Raw genomic sequence first — 17499 nt, forward strand, 5'->3', positions numbered from 1 at the left:
TTTAGATTACCCATCAGGTGATCAAACAAACGATCATAATAAGTTAGATTTACTGGTTTTGTGGATTGTGACATATTAAATTGTTTAGATACATCACGAGTTGTTAACTTCTTGACTTTTAACGAAAAGGTTTTTTCAGTACTTTTAAGTTTTCCAATATCTGTTTCAGAAAGTTTCTTTATTTCTAATTTCCATTCCTTTAATTGGTAAACTCTTTATAACACTGTGATATGTTACAAAATCAATACATCGTCCAAATTTTTTCACAAAGCTTTTCGTATGAATAAAATGAACCTTTACCATCTAATATATCTTTAATCTTTGTCATCCTTAGTCTTGTTCGGGCTCTATCAAGAGACTTGTTTACATCTTTTGAAAACAACTTATTATAACTTAGTGGAATATCAGTGTGCAATACATCTTCCAATTTGATTGTTTCTTTGTTATTAAAAACTTTAAAACTTTGCCAGCTAATAAAATGACTTCTTTGTAAAACTGGGGGAAATTGGCAGGAAAAACAGAAGCATCAACATTATTGTAACAGGAACTCCAGACCTCCCATTTGATAAAGAAATAATTTGGGAAATTTTTCCATGGTGCATAACCTTTACTCAAAAATCTTTTTAGCCACATTATCTTTAAGGGGTACTACACCCATTGATTTTTTTTTTGCATTTTTTTGCATTTTGTGAAGAAATTACAAAAAAAATTGGACAAAGTGGTATGCAAAATGAAGGGGCAAATCTTCTCGTTTTATTGGTGGCATCGGTATCAACGTAGCTTACATGCTTTTGAAGATAGAAGCCAAAAGGAGGTACATCACTGATGATTTAAATTCACTTCATTTTGGAAAGCTTACTATCAACGGATTTCGTTAAAATTTTGGATATGTATTGCTAACACGTTAGGGAAATAAAGTTGATATGTAAAATGGGAATAAGTGGTTCCTGATTTCTTTTATGACTTCATGAACTTGGTGCTCCACAACTATCAAAAAGGAACTGGTTAAAATGCTTCTATTTTCAATGTTGAGCTATATTTTGTATTTTTAACTTGCGACATTATTTCACTGAAACTTAATTAAGCCACAGGTAACAGGTTACCACAACCATACTACAGCAATGTTGAAAAAAGTTGTATTTCTTATCTCCTATACCACCATATTGGGTAGTTTTCTGTAAGCTTAACGTTTGTGATTTTGGTAACTATTTTATATTTATTTGTGAAATCCATCTCAACTAGGCATTCAAAATTGTACTCACCATTTACATCCCAAGGTATATTAGTATATCCACCTTGCACTTCTCGATATATATCCAGTTAAAGACAGAATATCAAAATTATTCCTCATTATGATATCACAAACTCTCACATGTGTATTCAAAATTGATGCTTAAATTTGACCTGAACCAATTGACCTATAACCTGACATACGGTGACCTAATAGCCTTTTCTTCTCCTAACAACACATTATAGTATTATTGACTAATGACTATGCATCTATTGTGTAAGTGTTTATATATTTTGCATGCACCACTAGATTTTCTATAGAGAGTATAACAAAGGATTTAATGTATTCTATTCATGTACCCTACTTGAACATGTTGAATGGAATAAATCATGGTTTGTTATGAAACACGCATCTGAGTAACTAGGATACAGTAAACAAAATATATATAGGGCTAAAATGACTTACTACAATTGTTTAAAAGCACTTTTTTCTTCTTTTTTTCATATTTTTTTTTATTTCACATGATCCGTGCATATATCGCCTAGCTATAAATGAAAAAATGTTTATTTAGACCAATCAAACCAATATATGGGTGTAGTACGCCCTTAATGCTTTGTCTGTATTGAATATATTTACCATCTCTATTCCTCTGCATTCTTTTGGTGCAATTAAAACAGAACGTTTGATTTTTTCTGGTTTTCCACTCCATAAGAGGTTATACAGTATCTTTTAAACATCAGATAAAACATTTCCATTCACACAATCTGTGGACATAAAATAAGTCATTCGTGAAATACCAATACTTTTTACTAATAAGACTTTTCCTCTAACATGTCTAAGTGTTAGATCTCTTTATCTCCAAATATCTAATTTGTCCTTTAATTTCGTGAGTCTTGGTTGAATATTATACGGTACTCATTACATTTTTTGCTGTCATAACCAACAAATAAGCCCAATATTTTAACAGGTTTAACAGGTTCCTTAGTTGGTTTAATGCCATAAACATAATCATTACAGTTTCTAAGACTTCCTATCTTCATCAATTCTGTTTTCTCCAAATTTATCTTCAAACCAGACAACTTTCCAAACTTATCTATTTCTCTTATAAGATTCTCCACAGATTTTGAATCAAATAGAAAAAAGGTTGCATCATCTGCAAAAAAGGAACACGTAAGCTCTATAACCCCACTTGGGAGTTCTATGCCATTAATATTCTTACATTTCAAAGTTATCAAAGCCAACATTTCTATCACACACACTGTTGATAACGGGCATCCTTGACAAACACCTTATTACACAGCTTTTAATATTTGAATAAAAACATTTCACCCATGAAAGCAGGTTTGGACCAAAATTACATTTTTTCAAGATTTCCATAAGAAAACTCCATTCTCATTCTACGGAATCAAAAGCTTTCTCCAAATCGGCAAAAAGCCACATACCAGGAATGGTGGTTATCATTTGTGTACTGCAGCATATCTTCAACTAACCGAATGTTTTCTCCAATATATCTACCTTTGACAAAGGCTGTTTGATGATTACCTATAATACTTGGTAGTACACTTTCCATTCGTTTGGCAATTGCATTTGTACCTATTTTGTAATCGATATTTAATAATAATATTGGACGCCAATTTTTGATAAGCTTTTGATCTTTTCCAGGCTTATAGGTAGACAGTAGAAGAGAAATTTATTGCTTGTGATTGCGTTGTTGAAAGTTGACCATTTAAGGTTTTGTAATATTCGTCCAAAGTCAAACGCTTTTCACAAAGCTCTTGCTGTTGTGGAGAAAGCTGTTGAATTTCAATTTGATTTAAATATTCCTCAATATCTTCATAATCTTCACCATCTTGTTTACTTGAGAAAAGATCTTCATAAATGACTTTGATTTCGCAAAGAATATCTTTTGATGTTGTTTTAAGGACATTATTAACAAGTATTTCCAAAAAATATCTTTTTTGAAACATTTCTTTTTTCCAAGTTCCAAGGGATCATGGCAATGGGAGGGAAGCATAACCAAATATGCCCTCCCAGCTCTCCTACATGGCGTCCCTGCCTACCGCCCTGTGATATTGATCCCTGAGAAGTAAGCCGGAAGCTGATGGTTCCGATGGGATGCAAAAAGACCTATATGTGAGCGATCTAACCTATGAAAGATGGACTAGCCCTACCACAGGGCCTTTTTTATTTTACACAATATACCATGCTATATACTGAGAACTGCTAAAAACCCAGTGACAGCTCAGAACCCACTAACCGCTGGGTTCTGGGGAATTTAACAGTCACTGGCAGCAGCTCTCTAGACATAGCCAGGTTTTATGGTATAGTATGGTTTTGGATCACCACAGTCAAAAGGCCCTATACTAGTAGGGCTAAGATGGACCGACATACCATTGGATGAGTCTATTTACGCTTCTGTATTGAGCGAGTATTTCCAAAAAATATCTTTTTTGAAACATTTCTTTTTTCCAAGTTCCAAGGGATCATGGCAATGGGAGGGAAGCATAACCAAATATGCCCTCCCAGCTCTCCTACATGGCGTCCCTGCCTACCGCCCTGTGATATTGATCCCTGGAGAAGTAAGCCGGAAGCTGATGGTTCCGATGGGATGCAAAAAGACCTATATGTGAGCGATCTAACCTATGAAAGATGGACTAGCCCTACCACAGGGCCTTTTTATTTTACACAATATACCATGCTATATACTGAGAACTGCTAACAACCCAGTGACAGCTCAGAACCCACTAACCGCTGGGTTCTGGGGAATTTAACAGTCACTGGCAGCAGCTCTCTAGACATAGCCAGGTTTTATGGTATAGTATGGTTTTGGATCACCACAGTCAAAAGGCCCTATACTAGTAGGGCTAAGATGGACCGACATACCATTGGATGAGTCTATTTACGCTTCTGTATTGAGCGAGTGGAAGACGGAAGTCCCCCTCCCCTGGGACAAGGAATCGACGAGTCCTTCCCAGCCAGATGCTTCGCACGGAGGGAAATTCCCTTTCGTTGACACCACAGAAGGAGGGTCTCTCCTGCCACGCTTGGAACCGCCAGTGGAAGTACACCTGTATCTCCCTCGTGCGCAAGCGGCAGCTCGGAACCAGGTCTAAGACGCTGGCCATCAGCCCTAATAGGCAAAGCCACACCCGAGCCTGGATCTGCAGAATGCAGAGTCGACGCCGACGATATTCGAGCCTATGGGAAAGACCCGGCCCATGTGAAGTCATTCGTCGCCCCCAGAATTATTCAAGCGGAACAGTAATACTATGCGTAGCAAGAGTCTCGGGGCCCATGGACAAGGAGCAATACACCACTGAGGTCCCGGGTTCAAGCCCCGGCGCGGCCCAAGGACTCATGTGCACTTGGTTTATCCCGATTCCATGCTCGCTCTCGCAGGTTTTTTCCGGGATCTCCGGTTTCCTCCTGTATCGCAAAAATCGGTGATTAGTTGTTTGGTTATCAAAAACTTCCTTCACCCAATGGAATTTGGGGAGCTGCACAGATAATTGGTGGATATTACAATCTAAATGCGGATAGGTGTGCGCCGTTCGGCAGCAACCTAGTTGATGCGATCTGATTGTGATGATTCACCATTGTAGCGAAATTACAGCGCTTTGAGTCCTCTAAGATCTGGAGAAAGGCGCTTTATAAATCCAAAATTTATTTATTATTATTATTATTACAAGACCCCTTTTTAACATCTCCTTAATCAGCCTTATCTCTAAGGGAACAACCCAAAAGGTCGATGAAGCCCTATAAACGAATTAATTTTGTAAACTATGTAAATTAATTCATATGTTTCCATGTTTGCTAAAGTCTATCCTTAACCAAAATGTATGGTTATGAATTTTGAAACTTTAATTAATGACTGCCAAAAAAAAAAAAAAAAAAAAAGGAAGAGGAAGCCATGCTATTCCATATCTTTTATCATCGTAACTAAATTTAATAGTCCTAAGTCTACCTGACATGTGTAATGAACTTTATTCTTAGCTATACAGAATTCACGGGTCATTTGATCATTATGAAAATTATTCATGTGTCTTCTCATGAATCAAGTAGGCCGAGTCATGGAAACCTTTGAAAAAATAATGTATACATGATCCCAGTTATATAAATCATTCCATATCAACAAATATTTGACATTGAAATCAGAAAAATAATAGTAGTGTTAATATACGATTTCGGTTAAATTTTAATTTGATTATTCTTTGCCAGAAAGTTTTCTGGTCATTTAATCCAAACTATTGAGGTAACTTAAGTGACAGAAAACCCACTCATTATCTCAGCCGCTTATGGTGGTACTACACCCCCTGATAAATTTTGTGACCAATTTTGCCTTTTTCTCAAAAAAATAACTACACACTGGTAAAAAAAAGTTATGTATACAGGGTGTCCCAGAAAAAATACCGAGCGAATGAATTTGGACGTAAGTCGAGAAATAGACATCAGAATCCAAAAATTTAAAAGTCAGCGTGTAGCCCATCTTATTCTGTATCTTATACGCTAATGTTACTGGAATCGGTCGACTGATTGCGAAGAAATGAGCGATTACATATCGCATGCGTCAATTCACTTCATTCCAAGTTTGAAAGATAGATCATTCAACACAATGCGCAATATTAGTTAACTGTCAATGGGTTTCATGTTTTGTACCGTGAAATCCTTTTCGTTCTTTTTAAATAATCTGTTTCTTGCCAAACATTTGATCAGGTTCTGTTTAAATTTGAAAACCCACACGACATTGAAAATGAAAGCTTGCATGTAAGATGATGCTCGGTACTTGTAAATATCTTTTTTTCGTTAATGTTGATATAAATGTTGCATAATGAATTCCATCTGGCTTTTAAAAAAATTCTCACACACATTAATGTTTTTGGAATATTTCCAATAAATTGTAATGCAAAGTTTGAATCTTTTAAAACTTTAATATTAATGTTGCATGGTATCAAAAATCACAGGTAAAGCTGTAAGCACTTGTTCATTGTCATTCTTGGCTCAAATGTTCTTTGGAAAGTTAAAACATAACATATTTGCACAACCTAAAGAATTAAAGTTAGAAAGCTTCCAATTGCAGAAATCAAAGTTTTCTCGGACAAACTGTTATTAATTGTCAGTGAAAACATGAATAACATAACACCGTCGGATTATAAAATAGACAATGTGGATTAATTTAATGAGATACACAACCTTCAGGAAGCGGTGAACGAGTATGAAAAAAGCGCCTGTTGATCAAACTTGGAATGAACTGCATTGATGGGCGCATTATGTAATTGTTAATTTCTTCGCAACCATTCAACCGAATCAAACAAAGTTTTCGTATGTGATGCACAATAAAATAGGCTATGCGCTACATTTTAAATTATTTGATTTTGATGTCTAGTTCTCGACTTACGTTCACTTTTATTCACTCGGTAATTTTTTTTGGGACACGCTGTATTATAGGGGAAATGAATCTAATTACTTCACTGAAATTTCCGTGATTCAAGACAAGTGGTTCATTGTATGTTACGAAATGATGTAAGTTGGGACTGGCATGTGTTAACATTACAAATATGCCAAAACAATCAGTTTTGGAAAACTCAAATTGACCAAACTCATTTCAATAGATCGTACATTATGGCTTTAAATAGCTTTTAACTACTTTTTACTAACGTATAAATCGGCCTTTTTGACCCGCTCTCCCTAACACATTTATGACTTCAAACTTTTGGGTTGTTCCCTTCAAGTTTATTTCAAATTTCTACACACCAAGATTACTATAATACTTCCTTGTGTTGAGATTCATCATAATATATTATCCGTATTAACTATCTAACATTTGTCTATAATACATAGTCATGACAATAACAAACACAAAAAGTCAATTGTTTACATAGTATTACGCCTGATGAAGTCAATTTATTAAATCGTTTTTTCTTTAATTATTTTGAACGTGGCAACACAATTTTAATTGTCCGACATAGGGGCTTCTTGCTACTAATATAATAAATTGTAAATACCACAAAGATCGAAATGTTAAATTTGAAGAGTATCATTTTGGCGAATAATTTTATTAAACTGGCTTATGACGAATCTTACAGGGAGGGGCCATCAAGATCTGGTACAATAGGACAAACCACCCTACCGCTTTAGTGTTAACAAAACACTGCACTTACATATGATAAAGTGAAAGTATGGTAAGTGTTACAATTTCAGCCATGAAGTCTCTACTTTCGTCCATCTGATCCTCAAGCTAAATCCCTTATTTTATTTTGCTCGGGGCCCCTGAACCCTCGGGGCCCATGGACTTCGTCCACCCTGTCCACCCGCTTGCTACGCCCCTGAGTAATAGCAGTAATAAGTTACAGTTACGAGGGTTGGTCAATAATATCCCGCAAGCATTATTTATCTCCGCTCATGCATGACTTAGATGACTGCTACTTACGATCAATAAAGTTTGTACCTTTGTCTTTCAAAACACACAACAATTAGTATCAGCGTACCTTTAATTACGTAATCTCATTTGCATAAAGTCATTGCCATATGTACACTGACAATTGTCAACATTGGCGGGAAATTTGAATTGTAGTTGAGGAACGTGTAATAAAAAGAAGCAGAAGTAAGGAACAATGCAATTTACAAGCCTTATTTTTGGTATGAGGTAATCTGAGTATATTCAATTGATAATTGTGAAAGAAGAAATGTATCCGTCAACAGATCAGGAAAGGGACTGTCTTTGAATTTCACCAAAAATAGGCCTTAACGGCAAACAAAAATGGTGTGAAAATCTGGAGAAAAGAGCCCACACGGTAGAAGAAAGAATCCAAATTATCTCCAAAATAAAACAAAAACAAATATGATTATTGGTATGGTATGAGAGATCATAGTCAGGACAATAGAATTTGTTTCAATAAAAATAGAAATGTGCGCATGCGTAGATGGTACGTATGATTGAAAGTACCAAAAATGTATGAAAAAAGTAAAATTTCATCAAAAAAGCGCTAAAAATATGACTAATACAAGGTTTGCGGAACAGTAGCTGTGTGAGTGAATTGCTATACCAAGTCATATGCTAGAATTAGTAGACATACCTTTCGAAATTCAAATTTCTTATTCAATCCAGAGCCTCTCTATGGTGTGCTACTTTGATTACAAAAACAAGACCTTTTGAAAACAAAGGTTTATTAAGAAAGAAATGTTTGTGATTTCACCACTGGGATCTCCCTTTTAATAATCAGTAGATACCCAATCAAACCAGGTACCATTTGTTAAATTTTGTCATCGATTAATATTTCTATCTCTTATTATGTAAAGAACAATAGGTGATAAAGCCTACTCAAAATTGGAGATATTCAACACGATCCCTTTTCTTTAATAAAAATGGTATAGATCTAAAAAGAGTACAGCATCATTCCTATGTTATCGGTCCACAAAGTTGCAAAAACCGCGCCAGATTCCATACTTTTATTCTCGAGATATTTGGAATTATGTAACAATACCTCAATTTGGCGCAAGATTTTCTTGACTATTTTCACCATAAATCAGGCAGTGCCCATACACTATCGTGTTTATGCTAATGTCATTACGTAATCAAGTATTCAGCATCGCTAATACATATTTGTTTTGAAAGACAAAAGTACAAACTTGTATTTAGCGTAAGTAACAGTCATCCAAGTCATGCATGAGCGGAGATACACCATAGTTGCGGGAACTTATTGACCAGCCCTCGTATGTTGCAGTCAAACTGACAATTAAATCACCTGTTCGAATCATCCCTTTTATTCTAACCCGCAAACACTAATAAATAGCCAAATTAGGATTGGTTATCCTGTACAAGTCAATGCAGGCTGAGCACAGTTTTAATCAATTATCTCGAAATGATCAATATGTCAGTTATGCCCTTTTGTCATGGTGGGGCAGTATAGGTCAGGCGGCTGACACTGAAAAATTTGCATGGAAAAATGACCCGTCTCCTCCGCAGCCAATTTGGTTCCGCTCCATCGAAATCAAGCTGGTCACGGAGGAGACTACCCTCCTTTGTGTTTGTTCATTTGTGTATGGAGAGCCCTTTTGGAGTCCGGAATGACTTAGGCTACGCTCTCAGCTAGAGTCCGACGCTGCATTGCACTAGAAATACCTTTTCTGTGAAATCGCTATAGAGCCAACCGGGAGCACGTATTCGTTTTGAAAATATAGCATTAAAATTAGTATCACCCTTGTGGCCCCAGTGCAGTGGAAAACCTTAATTCTTTCATTAAAAGGAAACGAAAATAAAAAAAAACACGGATCTACTTGTGCACCAATAAAATTGGCACAGCAATTTGTCTCAAATATGAATGAATTTTAAGAAACATACGGGGTATGATGAACATTGACCTGACGCCATGATAGTAGGATCTATTAGTCGTTTTATATACAATGTATATACCGTATTGTCATAATACCAATATTTGTCATTATATATAATGAGTAATATCTAGCAACGTAAATGTGCAGTTCATATGCACAAACGAATACTGATCTTTATGATATTCAGGTTTTTGTACATCACATATAACATGTCACATAGGAGGTCATACGTGTTAACCTTCATCTATTGTATTTGTTCATCTGTGTATGGAGAGGATTAGCGCCATTAAACGCCATTAAAACTCCATCAGTATTAGGGCGTAGTTCAGTGAACTCACCGGATTGCTATTCCAAGTACTTTGATAATACAGATAATATGTATTAATGGGTCGAGGCGATTGCATTGAAAAACCTAATAAATTATTCATAACAGTTACGTAATCAATCTATAGTGTGGACACTTTTCATTTGCAAACCACCAAAATTCGTGATCTTTTAGCGTTGGAAAAGAAACCACGTGAATAGAGTGCCCTCTCAAGAATATCAACTCTCTGGTATAGGTCTTAAGAATCGACCTTCTAGCTCTTTGTGGGAGATGTTGTAGGACCATCCATCCAGCTACCATTCAAACATTTAAGCTGTGTTCACACATGCACTTAATACCGGTAATATTTTATCTAGGCTTATGTCCGATCGAATTAAATATATCCGCTAATCCCTTAGCGCGTCCACATTTGTCGGCAATAGCGCTATACGCTGTCGAAGTTACGTAATAATCGGATTAACTACCATAGCAATAGGTGAATCATGATGATTACTTGCACCTGTAAGATTAGTATCTTTGAAAAGACCAGTATTGTATTCAATCTATATGTTCAAAATTGTTTTCACCTATTGCTATGGTAATTAATCCGATAAATTGCGTAACTTCGCCAGCGTATGTTCGACGTGTTATGTCCGATATAGCCTATTACCGGTCATAAATCCCTATCACCGGTCATAAAATTTAACCCGATTTTAAATTTTTTCACTTTCAATAAACGCCCCTCATTAGAAAAAATTACAGACCATGCGGTAGGTATGTCATGTAAGAAAAATGCAAATTCAAAAGTTCCAAAATTCAGACCAATTTTGTATTTATGTATGTTCTATTATTATTATTATTATTATTATTATTGTTATTATTATTATTATTATTATTTTAGTTTGACAAAGTAGTCCCATTTTACAGTAGACTTAGCTCTATATCGCATTTTATACACGTAGGCCCTACATGGTGGACAAATGACAAAAATAAAAAAATAACAATGACTCCCATCATCATGCTATCTTTTTTCTTGGGGGGGTCCCAAATTTACAAAAAGTCGGCTTCAATAAAATTGCGACCTCCCTATTTCGTCAGCAAAGATTTTATGGCCCCCACCGTTTGCACCCCCCCAAACAGGCATCAGTCTTTTGGAATAAAATAAACACACTATCTGTAGTCATGTTGTGTTGTGACTCCCTACATTTTGGTCATCAAAAATATTTTATGACACTCCCTATTTTTCTTTCCGTATTTGGGACACCCCTAATCATCTTATAAAATCCAATTACATGCCTTTCTGTTATCATGCTTATGGCTTAATAAATGTCATCTCCATCTACTTCCAGGGCCATACTGCCCCCCCCCCACCACTGAGCCCTCTGGAGGGTTTACATTTGCTACCCCCCCCAGAAACTCGTGTAGGTCATCCCAATAAGGATGGTCAATTGCTCCTGCGCCTGAACTTTTTGCCCGATCATGGAGGGTGCGATGGAGAGTTTTCAGTGCCTTTATCTTCGCATGTACCTGCTCCCCCGACCGTATGGGAATCCCCCCCTTGTCATGTAATAGCGTGGCTATCTCCTTCCAAAGCTTTTTTTTTAATCCCAGAAATACTTTCCGTGTCTCTCCAAATTCTGAGGATAGCCAATGTTCCCTTGTCATTCCAATTGACCCCTCTATTGCGTTTATTTATATTAACATTTGCAGCTGCAGCCATGATGACATCACGCAGTAAATTACTCTGCTCAGTGCTCAGTGGCGTAGATTTCTTTTTGACATTGGGGGGATGGAGTTGGAAAAAAAAATCAAGTATAGTTAATCCAGCACCTTTTGGCGACAGAATAAGTGCCAAAAAATTATGCGCGCGAAGCGCGCGAAAATTGCACTTTGGGGGCAAAAAATGGGCAAATATGAGGTTAATTTGGTCAGAAACCCATTATCAGGCGTCAACATGGGGGGGGGGGGTGTGATTGAATGGACCATCCCCACTGGCAAAATATTGGGGGATTTATCCCCCCCCCATCCCCCCGGGATCTACGCCTATGACTCTGCTTAAAATTTTGCACGAGTGATATACTCCCAGTTATATCCGACAGCCCAACAGTGCTGCATGTCCACATGTAATTACTATTACCGGACGTAACGTTTCGATCGGTCTTAACAGCTCTTAACCCTGGTCATCTTCAGCCTTAAATTTTCGGATTTAAAGCACATTACGTCGGATATAGTAATTTTTTTTATATCCGACGCTCATTCACACTGCCACTTATATCCGATACTATTACCGACGTAATTTAAGTCCGACTGTGTGAACAAATTGTCGGATTTAAAGCACATTACGTCGGATATAGTTATATCCGATGCTAATTCACACTGCCACTTATATCCGATACTATTACCGACGTAATTTAAGACCGGTAATAAGTGATTTAAGTCCGACTGTGTGAACACGACTTTACTCTGAAGTAACCGATACACATAATATGTGTATCATATTCATAGCTTTTTATTTGTACTATTATACTACTTCAGCAAATTATGGCGAAACGTTGATTGCCCTGTACCTTCTATCATGTCTATACAAAATCAATTGCGAAGCAAGTGGGTATCAAAAATCGCTATAATATAGATGTAGATTTAATATTCCTTTACCAATCTGACATTACAGTTTTTACACAAAAAATATTTATTTGAAAAACCTAACACTCGGCTTTTTCCGGAGAGGTCACAGGATTACTGTGACCAGTGCAATAATAAGCATTAAAATCAAGTTGGTTCTGAACGCATTCAAGAAACACCTGTCGAATGGCGCAGACTGCTGTGACTCTGTGTTATGTACAAACAACATAATGAACTATCTGGTCATATTGTGTCCTTTGACTCCTATGCAATGTGCTGTGCAATGTGATCTATCAACCCTTATCCATCAAAGGATAACAACTTCTGGATTTTTAAAAGCACGTATTCTATACCACCATAACTGTGATGCTTCTTTTCAACTCAGTCTCCTTGTTGCTGGTGATGTAAACTCTATAGCACCCTAACCCCGGACCTGACCAATGTCCATCAACTTCCCAAACTTCGCATTACTTTTGATAGTGACAAACTTCTTGAATTCACTCACTCACCTCACCAGGCTGTGTTCGACCATTGTTGGACGTAGCCCTCTTCATGATTCTTCCACTGTTCTCTGTCTCTTGCATTTCTTGTCCATGTAGGTCCCATGTAGGCAGTAATGTCATCACGCCACCTCCTCTTCTGTCTTCCTCTTGATCTTTTCCCTGTTCTTGGTTGCCATTCTGTAAGCCGTTTAGTCCATCTGTTATCTTCCCTTCGTGCAAGGTGACCTGCCCATCTCCATTTCGCTTCTTTGAGTTTCACCATAATGTCTTTGACTTGAGTTTGACGTCTTATTTCAGTGTTCTTAATTTTATCCCTTAAGGTAATGTGAAGCATCTTCCTTTCCATTGCTTTTTGGGCTGTTTGTAATTTCTGTTCTTGAATTCACTCATATCAAAATCAAACCTGATGTTTGGAATTGTCTCATATCTTTAAAGATCAACGCCATGCGTGTAACTCATAGAGGGATCATTAAAACTCCAATCAAATTATATTACCGGTATTAATATTATTAATCTCTCTATCAGGACTGAAGTGTTTCCAAGTGAAATGAAAATTGCCAAAGTCAGACCGTCATATGTTGGAAGTTGGCAACGATAGACCTGTTAGCGTTTTGTCTATGGCCTCCAAATTTTTGAAGAACACAGTGTTTGTTCAATTGAACACGCACGGAATATAACATCTTATTGAATAAGTTCCAGTCAGGCACATATTCCACAGACACATATAATGTCTTATCTACCTTCAAGATCTTATCAGAAACCAAATCAGTGCTGGTCTGTTTACTGAAATGCAGCTTCCTGAGATCCAGAAAGCATTTGATAGTGTTAATCACTCTATTTTATGTCAAAAGCTAACAGCTCTGGGAATACACTCCACTACCACTAAATGGTGTGAGTCAGATTGTTAAGGTTAATGGCTCCGACTCCGACTCTATGGCTTTAACATGTGGAGTTCCACAGCGGAGTATCTTGGGTCCCATTTTGTTCAATTGTTACGTGAACGACATGCCCAACTGTGTTGATTGCATGCTTCTTCAGTATGTAGATGACAGTGCCATGTTGGTTTCTGATAAAGATCCGTTAAAAATTGGGCAGCAGGTTAGCAAAATTCTTAAAAACTGTAACAAATGGCTCATCGATTACAAACTGTCTCTCCACATGGGTAAAACAGAGCTCATTCCTTTTTGGAACAAAACGCAAATTGAGAATTGGCAAAATCATACTGCAGTTACTGTCCGTTTTCCTATACACAATACACAGTGCTCTTTCCCATTGACGCGTGACCTCTACAAATAGCCCTACGTTAAAAGTATGGGGATATGACTAGTTAACGTCGCTGTGTGAAAAATAACCGGCCAATATTAAAAGTACTCTTCTAAAGTTCTAGAAAATATAGTTTTTAACATGTCCTAAATTTTTAGCTAATTTAGATGTTTGGAAATATTCGTACTTTGGTGTTTTAGTTAATGTTATAGGTAATAGTACATTGCCTAGTTAACGTCGCTGTGTGAAAAATAACCGGCCAATATTAAAAGTACTCTTCTAAAATTCTAGACAATATAGTTTTGTAACATGTCCTAAATTTTTAGCTAATTTAGGTGTTTGGAGAGGGTCGTACTTTTGTGTTTTAGGAAGGATATGTAAACAACAGATAACACCAAAAATATGAAGAAATTATTTCCAAACCGTGTTAAGTCAACAATCATTATGTTGCTCATTTTCAAGAATGCTGGTTTACAAAAAGCACGCCATTGTCTCATTTCGTGAACAATAGTACACATACCATTGTTTCCTTTCGTTTCCTTTATAATCGGTTACCCAACTGAAGCTATAATACAAACTTTATTGCGATATCGCACATGAAAACAGTCACATGTGCACAGCCAGAGAAGATCCGATTTAATCAGTTGAGCTGTTTCAATGAGTGTTATCTTGGTTTAATAGCTTTTAATGGGGTTAAGTCCTGCAAAGGTCGAGATGAATTCTACTGTAGACATGACTGCATCATGTTATACCATTTATTATGAAGAGCAAACAATTCATGCTACCCCCTTCAGTTAAATACTTAGGTTTACTATTGATCAGTGCTTGAATGGTGAAGAAATGGGTCCTGGTGTCATAAAAAGTAAATTCTAGACTAAAATTTTTTTTACAGACAGGCAAAGTTTCTCGATCAAAATATTAAGAAATTGTTATGCTTTACTCTTTTTCTTTTTGTTTGTTTGATATTCAATTTCTTCTTGGCATGCTGGCACACATAAGTAGATGAGTAATAGCCTACAAATTACTCAAAGCAAAGTTATCACATTCATTTTGAATAAGGATTCCATGTACCATATAAGAGCAGATGATTTTAAGGATTTCAATTTCCTGAACATTAAAAATATGGCAAAACAACTCAGGTTGAACCATATTTTTTGATATTTTGAATGAGGTTGGCCCAGACTATCTTAAGGCTTTTTTTACCAGAGTTTACCAGAGTGTGCCAAAATTTTCTTGTTCCCAAATCCTGGCTCTTTTTATTATAATGCCATTCAGGATTGGGTCAACTTACCAATGCAATCAAAGCAATTTCTGATAAACCGAGTTTCAAAAAGTCTGTGAAAATACATCTTTTTAACCCAATTTAGCTGCGTATGATTTTGATCATTTTTTAAATACATAAATATTTTTAACATTCACTTGTATATATATATATTTATGTTTTTGATACTATTAATGTCTTTTGTCCTATACTATTGTATAAAGGACCCCTTCGGAAATAAGCCTTTGGGCTTAAAGGGTCATCCAGTGATAACTCCTTGCTTCGTATATTGCGTGTATTGTATGTTATTTATTTTAATGCATTTTATAGCTATTTACCTTATATTGTTGCATGCGCAATGTGGAGATACCGATTCAAATCATATCAAACGACGCAAGTTCAAAAAACGGGTCATGTCACTCTTCTGCCAAAAGGAGATAGATGTTAAAGGAATTCCTGTGATGCTTTTACTGATAGATTTTGAAAAACGTCTCGGATGATTTTATATTTACAACTTTAAGGGTATTTAATTTCAGAACATACATTTGCAGATGGTTTAGGACTTTGTATAAAAACGCATCTTCTTCTGTAATCATAAATGGAAAACGTTTCCAAATTCAGCGTAGTCATGGTAGTTGTAGACAAGGCGACCCTCTCTCGCCATATGTATTTGTTTTATGTGGTGAGGTATTAGCTTCAATGATAAGACAAAATAAGGATATGAATAGGAATTCTCAGAAATGACATAAATTGCACAGTATACAGATGACACTCATTAATATCTGGAAAGAAAAAAAGCAAGGTACACCAACTTGACGTGGGGGAACAAATAAAATACAGACTAGACAGTACGAGGGGGGGGGGGGGCAAATAGGCATTAGAAGAAAAAGTGTACTGGAACAAGCGATGAAAATCACTGAGCACATAAGAAGACAAAAACCAACAACCAATGTAGGCCTAAAAACAGGCAAAGTTTGGTGCCGAGTGCCAAAGTTTAATGGCCAAAAATTGCCAATTCCAGAACCCACAGAGGTGTCAGGAAAACAGTACAAAAGTACACTGGAGTGATGAAAATCACTGTGTACATAGACGACAAACAAAACCTAACAGACAAAAAATCAACCGACGTTTCGGGCAGATAAACTGCTCTTCTTCAGGGACAGACGACACAATATTAAATTAAACAACGAAAACTACATGCTGTAGTTTAAAACCAAATACAAGACAAAAACTGAATTTTATTTGTTCCCCCACGTCAAGTTGGTGTACCTTGCTTTTTTTCTTTCCAGTTGTTCATATATTCAAGGTATCCTCATGTATCATTTATTGATCCTTGATGTGTTTTGTGTCCTCGTCCGTTGGATTCACCATTACCTACTTTTACTCATTAATATGTTAATATTAGATGTGCAGAAAAATAACTGGAAAGTGCTATTAAACATGTTAAAACATTGCAATCATTTCATGAGATGCCTAGTTTTAAAGTTAATATTGATAAAACGGTATACCGCGGTAGCAGTATGGGTCTCAGAAATTCAGAAAATTTAAGAATAAAATGGAATTTCGATGGTGGCTTTGATTTTCTGGGCATTTCTTTTAGTACAAACCTTACTCAAATGGTGAATGATAATTATGATATGCGCTTCTTTAGAAAACTTTTATCGAGTTGAGGAAAAAAGAAATTTAACTGTGTTGGGACGGATTGTAGTTGTTAAATCATTTGCTTTGCCAAACAAAAGTTAAAAAAAGTTGTATTGTTCAAGTGCTACCGAACTCAAGCAAGGTGGTTGAAAATGGTTAATGATATATAAATATTTGGAACGGCAAGCCAGATAGAGTTTAAAAAATCTAATTTGTACAATGAGAATGGTGGAGTAAATATGCCAAATGTGGAAATGCATTCGGAGGGTCGCCTGTCATGGTGATCAAAAATGGGTAAAGCTATTTCGTCGTTGAATGAATGTAATAAATGATGATATTTTCG

The sequence above is a fragment of the Amphiura filiformis genome, chromosome 14, assembly GCF_039555335.1.
Source record: "Amphiura filiformis chromosome 14, Afil_fr2py, whole genome shotgun sequence".
In the NCBI taxonomy this organism is placed as follows: domain Eukaryota; kingdom Metazoa; phylum Echinodermata; class Ophiuroidea; order Amphilepidida; family Amphiuridae; genus Amphiura; species Amphiura filiformis.